This window comes from Heterodontus francisci, chromosome 1 (genome assembly GCF_036365525.1).
Source record: "Heterodontus francisci isolate sHetFra1 chromosome 1, sHetFra1.hap1, whole genome shotgun sequence".
In the NCBI taxonomy this organism is placed as follows: Eukaryota; Metazoa; Chordata; class Chondrichthyes; order Heterodontiformes; family Heterodontidae; genus Heterodontus; species Heterodontus francisci.
In genome coordinates, this window is record NC_090371.1 from 172368635 (window position 1) to 172382781 (window position 14147).

Here is a 14147-nt window from a genome sequence, read left to right on the forward strand (position 1 = left end):
CAGTGTCAGTGATCAATAATGACGTGTGCAGATCAGTGTAACTGGAGAGTAAGGATGTGCGCAGATCGGTGCAAATGGTTATGAAGAATGTGGTAATTCAGTGTAAATGTTTCTTGAGGATGTGGTTATTCAGTGTAAATGTAGATGAAGAATGTGAGCAGTTCAGTATAAATGAAGATGAAGAAAGTGGCCATCAGTGTAAATAATTATGCAGGATCTGGGTAGATCAGTGGAAAGACTTATTGAGGATGTGATCGTGCAGTGTAAATGCTTATTAAGGATGTAAGTAGATGATGGTAAATGAAAATGAAGGAAGTGGTCATTCAGTGTAAAGAAATATGAAGAATGTGAGCAGATCAGTGTCAATGATTATGAAGGATGTGGTCATGCAGCGTAAATGGTTCCTAACGATGTGGACACCCTGTGTAAATGACATGTAAAGGACACGGTCAAGCAGTGTAAATGCTTATTAAGCATGTGGTCATTCACTGCAAATGGTTCTCAAGGATGAGGTCATTCACTCTAAATGCTTCTTAAGGAACTGCTGCGATTTTGAGTCTGGTCGGGCATTGGTGGTTCAGTGGTAGAATTCTCGCTTGCCATGTGGGAGGCCTGGGTTCGATTCCCAGTCAATGCAGAGTTGGTGTTTGTCTTGGTGAGAGTGTGTGTGGTGTTGGGCTCTTGCTTGATGGAAGGAAGGCAGTGGTTGAGGTCAAAATAATTATGCAAGCAGCTGCAGTGGATGAGTTAATTTCTGGTGCAAGCTTGGACAGGATTGCTTTGTGTCTGTGGGACTTTCGAGGAGGAACAGGTGACTTGATCCTCAGAGGCCTGTGAAGGGTGGAGTCGGAAATTATGTTGACCTTTGTTGGGGAATCGAAGCCCTTGCTTTCTGATTTAAATAACGGGTCGCCCATTTAAGGCATAGATGAGGAGAAATCTTTTCTCTCACAGGGTCCTGAGTCTTTGGAACTCTCTTCCTCAAAAGGCAGTGCAAGCAGAGTCACAAACTATTTTTAAGGCAGAGGGTTGCTAGATTCTTGAAAAGCAAGGGGGTGGAAGATTATGGGGGTAGGAGGGAATGTGGAGTCGAGGTTACAATCAGATCAGCCATGATCTTATTGAATGGCGCAACAGACTCGTGGGGCCGAGTGCGCTGCTCCTGCTCCTAATTCGCATATTGCTATGTTAGTAAGGATGTAGGTAGATCAGTGTAAATGAGTAAGACGTATGTGGCCATTCAGTGTAACTGATTAAGAATGATGTGCGCGTCCAGTTTTAATGCTTAATAATGATGTTGTCGCTCAGGTTAAATAATTATAAAGGACGTGGGTAGATCATTATAAATAGTTATTAAGAATTTGGTCATTCAGTGCAAATGAATATTAAGAACGTGCTCATTCCTTGTAAATGCTTATTAAGTATGCTTTCGTTCAGTGCAAATGAAGATTAGTAATGTGAGTAGATCAGTGTAAATGACTAAGACGTATGTGGCCATTCAGTGTAAGTGATCAATAATGATGTGTGCAGATCAGTGTAACTGGAGAGTAAGGATGTGCGCAGATCGGTGCAAATGGTTATGAAGAATGTGGTAATTCAGTGTAAATGTTTCTTGAGGATGTGGTTATTCAGTGTAAATGTAGATGAAGAATGTGAGCAGTTCAGTATAAATGAAGATGAAGAAAGTGGCCATCAGTGTAAATAATTATGCAGGATCTGGGTAGATCAGTGGAAAGACTTATTGAGGATGTAATCGTACAGTGTAAATGCTTATTAAGGATGTAAGTAGATGATGGTAAATGAAAATGAAGGAAGAGGTCATTCAGTGTAAAGAAATATGAAGAATGTGAGCAGATCAGTGTCAATGATTATGAAGGATGTGGTCATGCAGCGTAAATGGTTCTTATCGATGTGGACACCCTGTGTAAATGACATGTAAAGGACACGGTCAAGCAGTGTAAATGCTTATTAAGCATGTGGTCATTCACTGCAAATGGTTCTCAAGGATGAGGTCATTCACTCTAAATGCTTCTTAAGGAACTGCTGCGATTTTGAGTCTGGTCGGGCATTGGTGGTTCAGTGGTAGAATTCTCGCTTGCCATGTGGGAGGCCTGGGTTCGATTCCCAGTCAATGCAGAGTTGGTGTTTGTCTTGGTGAGAGTGTGTGTGGTGTTGGGCTCTTGCTTGATGGAAGGAAGGCAGTGGTTGAGGTCAAAATAATTATGCAAGCAGCTGCAGTGGATGAGTTAATTTCTGGTGCAAGCTTGGACAGGATTGCTTTGTGTCTGTGGGACTTTCGAGGAGGAACAGGTGACTTGATCCTCAGAGGCCTGTGAAGGGTGGAGTCGGAAATTATGTTGACCTTTGTTGGGGAATCGAAGCCCTTGCTTTCTGATTTAAATAACGGGTCGCCCATTTAAGGCATAGATGAGGAGAAATCTTTTCTCTCACAGGGTCCTGAGTCTTTGGAACTCTCTTCCTCAAAAGGCAGTGCAAGCAGAGTCACAAACTATTTTTAAGGCAGAGGGTTGCTAGATTCTTGAAAAGCAAGGGGGTGGAAGATTATGGGGGTAGGAGGGAATGTGGAGTCGAGGTTACAATCAGATCAGCCATGATCTTATTGAATGGCGCAACAGACTCGTGGGGCCGAGTGCGCTGCTCCTGCTCCTAATTCGCATATTGCTATGTTAGTAAGGATGTAGGTAGATCAGTGTAAATGAGTAAGACGTATGTGGCCATTCAGTGTAACTGATTAAGAATGATGTGCGCGTCCAGTTTTAATGCTTAATAATGATGTTGTCGCTCAGGTTAAATAATTATAAAGGACGTGGGTAGATCATTATAAATAGTTATTAAGAATTTGGTCATTCAGTGCAAATGAATATTAAGAACGTGCTCATTCCTTGTAAATGCTTATTAAGTATGCTTTCGTTCAGTGCAAATGAAGATTAGTAATGTGAGTAGATCAGTGTAAATGACTAAGACGTATGTGGCCATTCAGTGTAAGTGATCAATAATGATGTGTGCAGATCAGTGTAACTGGAGAGTAAGGATGTGCGCAGATCGGTGCAAATGGTTATGAAGAATGTGGTAATTCAGTGTAAATGTTTCTTGAGGATGTGGTTATTCAGTGTAAATGTAGATGAAGAATGTGAGCAGTTCAGTATAAATGAAGATGAAGAAAGTGGCCATCAGTGTAAATAATTATGCAGGATCTGGGTAGATCAGTGGAAAGACTTATTGAGGATGTAATCGTACAGTGTAAATGCTTATTAAGGATGTAAGTAGATGATGGTAAATGAAAATGAAGGAAGAGGTCATTCAGTGTAAAGAAATATGAAGAATGTGAGCAGATCAGTGTCAATGATTATGAAGGATGTGGTCATGCAGCGTAAATGGTTCTTATCGATGTGGACACCCTGTGTAAATGACATGTAAAGGACACGGTCAAGCAGTGTAAATGCTTATTAAGCATGTGGTCATTCACTGCAAATGGTTATCAAGGATGAGGTCATTCACTCTAAATGCTTCTTAAGGAACTGCTGAGCTTTTAAGTATGGCCAGGCATTGGTGGTTCAGTGGTAGAATTCTCGCTTGCCATGTGGGAGGCCTGGGTTCGATTCCCAGTCAATGCAGAGTTTGTGTTTGTCTTGGCGAGAGTGTGTGTGGTGTTGGGCTCTTGCTTGATGGAAGGAAGGCAGTGGTTGAGGTCATAATAATTATGCAAGGAGCTGCAGTGGATGAGTTAATTTCTGGTGCAAGGTTGGACAGGATTGCTTTGTGTCTGTGGGACTTTCGAGGAGGAACAGGTGAATTGATCCTCAGAGGCCTGTAAAGGGTGGAGATGGAAATTATGTTGACCTTTGTTGGGGAATCGAAGCCCTTGCTTTCTGATTTAAATAACGGGTCGCCCATTTAAGGCATAGATGAGGAGAAATCTTTTCTCTCACAGGGTCCTGAGTCTTTGGAACTCTCTTCCTCAAAAGGCAGTGCAAGCAGAGTCACAAACTATTTTTAAGGCAGAGGGCTGCTAGATTCTTGAAAAGCAAGGGGGTGAAAGATTATGGGGGTAGGAGGGAATGTGGAGTCGAGTTTACAATCAGATCAGCCATGATCTCATTGAATGGCGCAACAGACTCGTGGGGCCGAGTGCGCTACTCCTGCTCCTAATTCGCATATTGCTATGTTAGTCAGGATGTAGGTAGATCAGTGTAAATGAGTAAGACGTATGTGGCCATTCAGTGTAACTGATTAAGAATGATGTGCGCGTCCAGTTTTAATGCTTAATAATGATGTTGTCGCTCAGGTTAAATAATTATAGAGGACGTGGGTAGATCATTATAAATGGTTATTAAGAATGTGGTCATTCAGTGCAAATGAATATTAAGAACGTGCTCATTCCTTGTAAATGCTTATTAAGTATGCTTTCGTTCAGTGCAAATGAAGATTAGTAATGTGAGTAGATCAGTGTAAATGACTAAGACGTATGTGGCCATTCAGTGTAAGTGATCAATAATGATGTGTGCAGATCAGTGTAACTGGAGAGTAAGGATGTGCGCAGATCGGTGCAAATGGTTATGAAGAATGTGGTAATTCAGTGTAAATGTTTCTTGAGGATGTGGTTATTCAGTGTAAATGTAGATGAAGAATGTGAGCAGTTCAGTATAAATGAAGATGAAGAAAGTGGCCATCAGTGTAAATAATTATGCAGGATCTGGGTAGATCAGTGGAAAGACTTATTGAGGATGTAATCGTGCAGTGTAAATGCTTATTAAGGATGGAAGTAGATGATGGTAAATGAAAATGAAGGAAGTGGTCATTCAGTGTAAAGAAATATGAAGAATGTGAGCAGATCAGTGTCAATGATTATGAAGGATGTGGTCATGCAGCGTAAATGGTTCTTAACGATGTGGACACCCTGTGTAAATGACATGTAAAGGACACGGTCAAGCAGTGTAAATGCTTATTAAGCATGTGGTCATTCACTGCAAATGGTTCTCAAGGATGAGGTCATTCACTCTAAATGCTTCTTAAGGAACTGCTGCGATTTTGAGTCTGGTCGGGCATTGGTGGTTCAGTGGTAGAATTCTCGCTTGCCATGTGGGAGGCCTGGGTTCGATTCCCAGTCAATGCAGAGTTTGTGTTTGTCTTGGCGAGAGTGTGTGTGGTGTTGGGCTCTTGCTTGATGGAAGGAAGGCAGTGGTTGAGGTCATAATAATTATGCAAGGAGCTGCAGTGGATGAGTTAATTTCTGGTGCAAGGTTGGACAGGATTGCTTTGTGTCTGTGGGACTTTCGAGGAGGAACAGGTGAATTGATCCTCAGAGGCCTGTAAAGGGTGGAGATGGAAATTATGTTGACCTTTGTTGGGGAATCGAAGCCCTTGCTTTCTGATTTAAATAACGGGTCGCCCATTTAAGGCATAGATGAGGAGAAATCTTTTCTCTCACAGGGTCCTGAGTCTTTGGAACTCTCTTCCTCAAAAGGCAGTGCAAGCAGAGTCACAAACTATTTTTAAGGCAGAGGGCTGCTAGATTCTTGAAAAGCAAGGGGGTGAAAGATTATGGGGGTAGGAGGGAATGTGGAGTCGAGTTTACAATCAGATCAGCCATGATCTTATTGAATGGCGCAACAGACTCGTGGGGCCGAGTGCGCTACTCCTGCTCCTAATTCGCATATTGCTATGTTAGTAAGGATGTAGGTAGATCAGTGTAAATGAGTAAGACGTATGTGGCCATTCAGTGTAACTGATTAAGAATGATGTGCGCGTCCAGTTTTAATGCTTAATAATGATGTTGTCGCTCAGGTTAAATAATTATAGAGGACGTGGGTAGATCATTATAAATGGTTATTAAGAATGTGGTCATTCAGTGCAAATGAATATTAAGAACGTGCTCATTCCTTGTAAATGCTTATTAAGTATGCTTTCGTTCAGTGCAAATGAAGATTAGTAATGTGAGTAGATCAGTGTAAATGACTAAGACGTATGTGGCCATTCAGTGTAAGTGATCAATAATGATGTGTGCAGATCAGTGTAACTGGAGAGTAAGGATGTGCGCAGATCGGTGCAAATGGTTATGAAGAATGTGGTAATTCAGTGTAAATGTTTCTTGAGGATGTGGTTATTCAGTGTAAATGTAGATGAAGAATGTGAGCAGTTCAGTATAAATGAAGATGAAGAAAGTGGCCATCAGTGTAAATAATTATGCAGGATCTGGGTAGATCAGTGGAAAGACTTATTGAGGATGTAATCGTACAGTGTAAATGCTTATTAAGGATGTAAGTAGATGATGGTAAATGAAAATGAAGGAAGTGGTCATTCAGTGTAAAGAAATATGAAGAATGTGAGCAGATCAGTGTCAATGATTATGAAGGATGTGGTCATGCAGCGTAAATGGTTCTTAACGATGTGGACACCCTGTGTAAATGACATGTAAAGGACACGGTCAAGCAGTGTAAATGCTTATTAAGCATGTGGTCATTCACTGCAAATGGTTATCAAGGATGAGGTCATTCACTCTAAATGCTTCTTAAGGAACTGCTGAGCTTTTGAGTCTGGCCAGGCATTCGTGGTTCAGTGGTAGAATTCTTGCTTGCCATGTGGGAGGCCTGGATTAGATTCCCAGTCAATGCAGAGTTGGTGTTTGTTTTGGCGAGAGTGTGTGTGGTGTTGGGCTCTTGCTTGATGGAAAGAAGGCAGTGGTTGAGGCCAAAATAATTATGCAAGCAGCTGCAGTGGATGAGTTAATTTCTGGTGCAAGGTTGGACAGGATTGCTTTGTGTCTGTGGGACTTTCGAGGAGGAACAGGTGACTTGATCCTCAGAGGCCTGTAAAGGGTGGAGATGGAAATTATGTTGACCTTTGTTGGGGAATCGAAGCCCTTGCTTTCTTATTTAAATAACGGGTCGCCCATTTAAGGCATAGATGAGGAGAAATCTTTTCTCTCACAGCGTCCTGAGTCTTTGGAACTCTCTTCCTCAAAAGGCAGTGAAGCAGAGTCACAAACTATTTTTAAGGCAGAGGGTTGCTAGATTCTTGAAAAGCAAGGGGGTGAAAGATTATGGGGGTAGGAGGGAATGTGGAGTCGAGGTTACAATCAGATCAGCCATGATCTTATTGAATGGCGCAACAGACTCGTGGGGCCGAGTGCGCTACTCCTGCTCCTAATTCGCATATTGCTATGTTAGTAAGGATGTAGGTAGATCAGTGTAAATGAGTAAGACGTATGTGGCCATTCAGTGTAACTGATTAAGAATGAATTGCGCGTCCAGTTTTAATGGTTAATAATGATGTTGTCGCTCAGGTGAAATAATTATAAAGGACGTGGGTAGATCATTATAAATGGTTATTAAGAATTTGGTCATTCAGTGCAAATGAATATTAAGAACGTGCTCATTCCTTGTAAATGCTTATTAAGTATGCTTTCGTTCAGTGCAAATGAAGATTAGTAATGTGAGTAGATCAGTGTAAATGACTAAGACGTATGTGGCCATTCAGTGTCAGTGATCAATAATGACGTGTGCAGATCAGTGTAACTGGAGAGTAAGGATGTGCGCAGATCGGTGCAAATGGTTATGAAGAATGTGGTAATTCAGTGTAAATGTTTCTTGAGGATGTGGTTATTCAGTGTAAATGTAGATGAAGAATGTGAGCAGTTCAGTATAAATGAAGATGAAGAAAGTGGCCATCAGTGTAAATAATTATGCAGGATCTGGGTAGATCAGTGGAAAGACTTATTGAGGATGTGATCGTGCAGTGTAAATGCTTATTAAGGATGTAAGTAGATGATGGTAAATGAAAATGAAGGAAGTGGTCATTCAGTGTAAAGAAATATGAAGAATGTGAGCAGATCAGTGTCAATGATTATGAAGGATGTGGTCATGCAGCGTAAATGGTTCCTAACGATGTGGACACCCTGTGTAAATGACATGTAAAGGACACGGTCAAGCAGTGTAAATGCTTATTCAGCATGTGGTCATTCACTGCAAATGGTTCTCAAGGATGAGGTCATTCACTCTAAATGCTTCTTAAGGAACTGCTGCGATTTTGAGTCTGGTCGGGCATTGGTGGTTCAGTGGTAGAATTCTCGCTTGCCATGTGTGAGGCCTGGGTTCGATTCCCAGTCAATGCAGAGTTGGTGTTTGTCTTGGTGAGAGTGTGTGTGGTGTTGGGCTCTTGCTTGATGGAAGGAAGGCAGTGGTTGAGGTCAAAATAATTATGCAAGCAGCTGCAGTGGATGAGTTAATTTCTGGTGCAAGCTTGGACAGGATTGCTTTGTGTCTGTGGGACTTTCGAGGAGGAACAGGTGACTTGATCCTCAGAGGCCTGTGAAGGGTGGAGTCGGAAATTATGTTGACCTTTGTTGGGGAATCGAAGCCCTTGCTTTCTGATTTAAATAACGGGTCGCCCATTTAAGGCATAGATGAGGAGAAATCTTTTCTCTCACAGGGTCCTGAGTCTTTGGAACTCTCTTCCTCAAAAGGCAGTGCAAGCAGAGTCACAAACTATTTTTAAGGCAGAGGGTTGCTAGATTCTTGAAAAGCAAGGGGGTGGAAGATTATGGGGGTAGGAGGGAATGTGGAGTCGAGGTTACAATCAGATCAGCCATGATCTTATTGAATGGCACAACAGACTCGTGGGGCCGAGTGCGCTGCTCCTGCTCCTAATTCGCATATTGCTATGTTAGTAAGGATGTAGGTAGATCAGTGTAAATGAGTAAGACGTATGTGGCCATTCAGTGTAACTGATTAAGAATGATGTGCGCGTCCAGTTTAAATGCTTAATAATGATGTTGTCGCTCAGGTTAAATAATTATAAAGGACGTGGGTAGATCATTATAAATGGTTATTAAGAATTTGGTCATTCAGTGCAAATGAATATTAAGAACGTGCTCATTCCTTGTAAATGCTTATTAAGTATGCTTTCGTTCAGTGCAAATGAAGATTAGTAATGTGAGTAGATCAGTGTAAATGACTAAGACGTATGTGGCCATTCAGTGTAAGTGATCAATAATGATGTGTGCAGATCAGTGTAACTGGAGAGTAAGGATGTGCGCAGATCGGTGCAAATGGTTATGAAGAATGTGGTAATTCAGTGTAAATGTTTCTTGAGGATGTGGTTATTCAGTGTAAATGTAGATGAAGAATGTGAGCAGTTCAGTATAAATGAAGATGAAGAAAGTGGCCATCAGTGTAAATAATTATGCAGGATCTGGGTAGATCAGTGGAAAGACTTATTGAGGATGTAATCGTACAGTGTAAATGCTTATTAAGGATGTAAGTAGATGATGGTAAATGAAAATGAAGGAAGAGGTCATTCAGTGTAAAGAAATATGAAGAATGTGAGCAGATCAGTGTCAATGATTATGAAGGATGTGGTCATGCAGCGTAAATGGTTCTTATCGATGTGGACACCCTGTGTAAATGACATGTAAAGGACACGGTCAAGCAGTGTAAATGCTTATTAAGCATGTGGTCATTCACTGCAAATGGTTATCAAGGATGAGGTCATTCACTCTAAATGCTTCTTAAGGAACTGCTGAGCTTTTAAGTATGGCCAGGCATTGGTGGTTCAGTGGTAGAATTCTCGCTTGCCACGTGGGAGGCCTGGGTTCGATTCCCAGTCAATGCAGAGTTTGTGTTTGTCTTGGTGAGAGTGTGTGTGGTGTTGGGCTCTTGCTTGATGGAAGGAAGGCAGTGGTTGAGGTCATAATAATTATGCAAGGAGCTGCAGTGGATGAGTTAATTTCTGGTGCAAGGTTGGACAGGATTGCTTTGTGTCTGTGGGACTTTCGAGGAGGAACAGGTGACTTGATCCTCAGAGGCCTGTAAAGGGTGGAGATGGAAATTATGTTGACCTTTGTTGGGGAATCGAAGCCCTTGCTTTCTGATTTAAATAACGGGTCGCCCATTTAAGGCATAGATGAGGAGAAATCTTTTCTCTCACAGGGTCCTGAGTCTTTGGAACTCTCTTCCTCAAAAGGCAGTGCAAGCAGAGTCACAAACTATTTTTAAGGCAGAGGGTTGCTAGATTCTTGAAAAGCAAGGGGGTGAAAGATTATGGGGGTTGGAGGGAATGTGGAGTCGAGGTTACAATCAGATCAGCCATGATCTTATTGAATGGCACAACAGACTCGTGGGGCCGAGTGCGCTGCTCCTGCTCCTAATTCGCATATTGCTATGTTAGTAAGGATGTAGGTAGATCAGTGTAAATGAGTAAGACGTATGTGGCCATTCAGTGTAACTGATTAAGAATGATGTGCGCGTCCAGTTTAAATGCTTAATAATGATGTTGTCGCTCAGGTTAAATAATTATAAAGGACGTGGGTAGATCATGAGAAATGGTTATTAAGAATTTGGTCATTCAGTGCAAATGAATATTAAGAATGTGCTCATTCCTTGTAAATGCTTATTAAGTATGCTTTCGTTCAGTGCAAATGAAGATTAGTAATGTGAGTAGATCAGTGTAAATGACTAAGACGTATGTGGCCATTCAGTGTAAGTGATCAATAATGATGTGTGCAGATCAGTGTAACTGGAGAGTAAGGATGTGCGCAGATCGGTGCAAATGGTTATGAAGAATGTGGTAATTCAGTGTAAATGTTTCTTGAGGATGTGGTTATTCAGTGTAAATGTAGATGAAGAATGTGAGCAGTTCAGTATAAATGAAGATGAAGAAAGTGGTCATCAGTGTAAATAATTATGCAGGATCTGGGTAGATCAGTGGAAAGACTTATTGAGGATGTAATCGTGCAGTGTAAATGCTTATTAAGGATGTAAGTAGATGATGGTAAATGAAAATGAAGGAAGTGGTCATTCAGTGTAAAGAAATATGAAGAATGTGAGCAGATCAGTGTCAATGATTATGAAGGATGTGGTCATGCAGCGTAAATGGTTCTTATCGATGTGGACACCCTGTGTAAATGACATGTAAAGGACACGGTCAAGCAGTGTAAATGCTGATTAAGCATGTGGTCATTCACTGCAAATGGTTATCAAGGATGAGGTCATTCACTCTAAATGCTTCTTAAGGAACTGCTGAGCTTTTGAGTATGGCCAGGCATTGGTGGTTCAGTGGTAGAATTCTCGCTTGCCATGTGGGAGGCCTGGGTTTGATTCCCAGTCAATGCAGAGTTGGTGTTTGTTTTGGCGAGAGTGTGTGTGGTGTTGGGCTCTTGCTTGATGGAAGGAAGGCAGTGGTTGAGGTCAAAATAATTATGCAAGCAGCTGCAGTGGATGAGTTAATTTCTGGTGCAAGGTTGGACAGGATTGCTTGTGTCTGTGGGACTTTCGAGGAGGAACAGGTGACTTGATCCTCAGAGGCCTGTAAAGGGTGGAGATGGAAATTATGTTGACCTTTGTTGGGGAATCGAAGCCGTTGCTTTCTGATTTAAATAACGGGTCGCCCATTTAAGGCATAGATGAGGAGAAATCTTTTCTCTCACAGGGTCCTGGGTCTTTGGAACTCTCTTCCTCAAAAGGCAGTGCAAGCAGAGTCACAAACTATTTTTAAGGCAGAGGGTTGCTAGATTCTTGAAAAGCAAGGGGGTGAAAGATTATGGGGGTAGGAGGGAATGTGGAGTCGAGGTTACAATCAGATCAGCCATGATCTTATTGAATGGCGCAACAGACTCGTGGGGCCGAGTGCGCTACTCCTGCTCCTAATTCGCATATTGCTATGTTAGTAAGGATGTAGGTAGATCAGTGTAAATGAGTAAGACGTATGTGGCCATTCAGTGTAACTGATTAAGAATGATGTGCGCGTCCAGTTTAAATGCTTAATAATGATGTTGTCGCTCAGGTTAAATAATTATAAAGGACGTGGGTAGATCATTATAAATGGTTATTAAGAATTTGGTCATTCAGTGCAAATGAATATTAAGAACGTGCTCATTCCTTGTAAATGCTTATTAAGTATGCTTTCGTTCAGTGCAAATGAAGATTAGTAATGTGAGTAGATCAGTGTAAATGACTAAGACGTATGTGGCCATTCAGTGTCAGTGATCAATAATGATGTGTGCAGATCAGTGTAACTGGAGAGTAAGGATGTGCGCAGATCGGTGCAAATGGTTATGAAGAATGTGGTAATTCAGTGTAAATGTTTCTTGAGGATGTGGTTATTCAGTGTAAATGTAGATGAAGAATGTGAGCAGTTCAGTATAAATGAAGATGAAGAAAGTGGCCATCAGTGTAAATAATTATGCAGGATCTGGGTAGATCAGTGGAAAGACTTATTGAGGATGTAATCGTACAGTGTAAATGCTTATTAAGGATGTAAGTAGATGATGGTAAATGAAAATGAAGGAAGAGGTCATTCAGTGTAAAGAAATATGAAGAATGTGAGCAGATCAGTGTCAATGATTATGAAGGATGTGGTCATGCAGCGTAAATGGTTCTTATCGATGTGGACACCCTGTGTAAATGACATGTAAAGGACACGGTCAAGCAGTGTAAATGCTTATTAAGCATGTGGTCATTCACTGCAAATGGTTATCAAGGATGAGGTCATTCACTCTAAATGCTTCTTAAGGAACTGCTGAGCTTTTAAGTATGGCCAGGCATTGGTGGTTCAGTGGTAGAATTCTCGCTTGCCACGTGGGAGGCCTGGGTTCGATTCCCAGTCAATGCAGAGTTTGTGTTTGTCTTGGTGAGAGTGTGTGTGGTGTTGGGCTCTTGCTTGATGGAAGGAAGGCAGTGGTTGAGGTCATATTAATTATGCAAGGAGCTGCAGTGGATGAGTTAATTTCTGGTGCAAGGTTGGACAGGATTGCTTTGTGTCTGTGGGACTTTCGAGGAGGAACAGGTGACTTGATCCTCAGAGGCCTGTAAAGGGTGGAGATGGAAATTATGTTGACCTTTGTTGGGGAATCGAAGCCCTTGCTTTCTGATTTAAATAACGGGTCGCCCATTTAAGGCATAGATGAGGAGAAATCTTTTCTCTCACAGGGTCCTGAGTCTTTGGAACTCTCTTCCTCAAAAGGCAGTGCAAGCAGAGTCACAAACTATTTTTAAGGCAGAGGGTTGCTAGATTCTTGAAAAGCAAGGGGGTGAAAGATTATGGGGGTTGGAGGGAATGTGGAGTCGAGGTTACAATCAGATCAGCCATGATCTTATTGAATGGCACAACAGACTCGTGGGGCCGAGTGCGCTGCTCCTGCTCCTAATTCGCATATTGCTATGTTAGTAAGGATGTAGGTAGATCAGTGTAAATGAGTAAGACGTATGTGGCCATTCAGTGTAACTGATTAAGAATGATGTGCGCGTCCAGTTTAAATGCTTAATAATGATGTTGTCGCTCAGGTTAAATAATTATAAAGGACGTGGGTAGATCATGAGAAATGGTTATTAAGAATTTGGTCATTCAGTGCAAATGAATATTAAGAATGTGCTCATTCCTTGTAAATGCTTATTAAGTATGCTTTCGTTCAGTGCAAATGAAGATTAGTAATGTGAGTAGATCAGTGTAAATGACTAAGACGTATGTGGCCATTCAGTGTAAGTGATCAATAATGATGTGTGCAGATCAGTGTAACTGGAGAGTAAGGATGTGCGCAGATCGGTGCAAATGGTTATGAAGAATGTGGTAATTCAGTGTAAATGTTTCTTGAGGATGTGGTTATTCAGTGTAAATGTAGATGAAGAATGTGAGCAGTTCAGTATAAATGAAGATGAAGAAAGTGGTCATCAGTGTAAATAATTATGCAGGATCTGGGTAGATCAGTGGAAAGACTTATTGAGGATGTAATCGTGCAGTGTAAATGCTTATTAAGGATGTAAGTAGATGATGGTAAATGAAAATGAAGGAAGTGGTCATTCAGTGTAAAGAAATATGAAGAATGTGAGCAGATCAGTGTCAATGATTATGAAGGATGTGGTCATGCAGCGTAAATGGTTCTTATCGATGTGGACACCCTGTGTAAATGACATGTAAAGGACACGGTCAAGCAGTGTAAATGCTGATTAAGCATGTGGTCATTCACTGCAAATGGTTATCAAGGATGAGGTCATTCACTCTAAATGCTTCTTAAGGAACTGCTGAGCTTTTGAGTATGGCCAGGCATTGGTGGTTCAGTGGTAGAATTCTCGCTTGCCATGTGGGAGGCCTGGGTTCGATTCCCAGTCAATGCAGAGTTTGTGTTTGTCTTGGCG

At 41.5% G+C, this 14147-nt stretch overlaps 9 non-coding genes across 9 annotated transcripts; all 9 read left to right on the forward strand.

Moving 5' to 3' along the window:
* The first annotated feature begins 566 nt into the window (after nt 1–566).
* trnag-gcc (transfer RNA glycine (anticodon GCC)) lies at nt 567–637 on the forward strand. Its single transcript has one exon. It is a non-coding gene; the product is annotated as a tRNA-Gly (tRNA).
* Nucleotides 638–2065: 1428 nt separating this feature from the next.
* trnag-gcc (transfer RNA glycine (anticodon GCC)) lies at nt 2066–2136 on the forward strand. The gene has a single exon. It is a non-coding gene; the product is annotated as a tRNA-Gly (tRNA).
* A 1428-nt stretch (nt 2137–3564) lies between these two features.
* trnag-gcc (transfer RNA glycine (anticodon GCC)) lies at nt 3565–3635 on the forward strand. The gene has a single exon. It is a non-coding gene; the product is annotated as a tRNA-Gly (tRNA).
* A 1428-nt stretch (nt 3636–5063) lies between these two features.
* On the forward strand, nt 5064–5134 carry trnag-gcc (transfer RNA glycine (anticodon GCC)). The gene has a single exon. It is a non-coding gene; the product is annotated as a tRNA-Gly (tRNA).
* Nucleotides 5135–8060: 2926 nt separating this feature from the next.
* trnag-gcc (transfer RNA glycine (anticodon GCC)) lies at nt 8061–8131 on the forward strand. The gene has a single exon. It is a non-coding gene; the product is annotated as a tRNA-Gly (tRNA).
* Nucleotides 8132–9559: 1428 nt separating this feature from the next.
* trnag-gcc (transfer RNA glycine (anticodon GCC)) lies at nt 9560–9630 on the forward strand. The gene has a single exon. It is a non-coding gene; the product is annotated as a tRNA-Gly (tRNA).
* Nucleotides 9631–11058: 1428 nt separating this feature from the next.
* Nucleotides 11059–11129, forward strand: trnag-gcc (transfer RNA glycine (anticodon GCC)). The gene has a single exon. It is a non-coding gene; the product is annotated as a tRNA-Gly (tRNA).
* Nucleotides 11130–12556: 1427 nt separating this feature from the next.
* Nucleotides 12557–12627, forward strand: trnag-gcc (transfer RNA glycine (anticodon GCC)). The gene has a single exon. It is a non-coding gene; the product is annotated as a tRNA-Gly (tRNA).
* A 1428-nt stretch (nt 12628–14055) lies between these two features.
* Nucleotides 14056–14126, forward strand: trnag-gcc (transfer RNA glycine (anticodon GCC)). Its single transcript has one exon. It is a non-coding gene; the product is annotated as a tRNA-Gly (tRNA).
* Nucleotides 14127–14147: the final 21 nt, after the last annotated feature.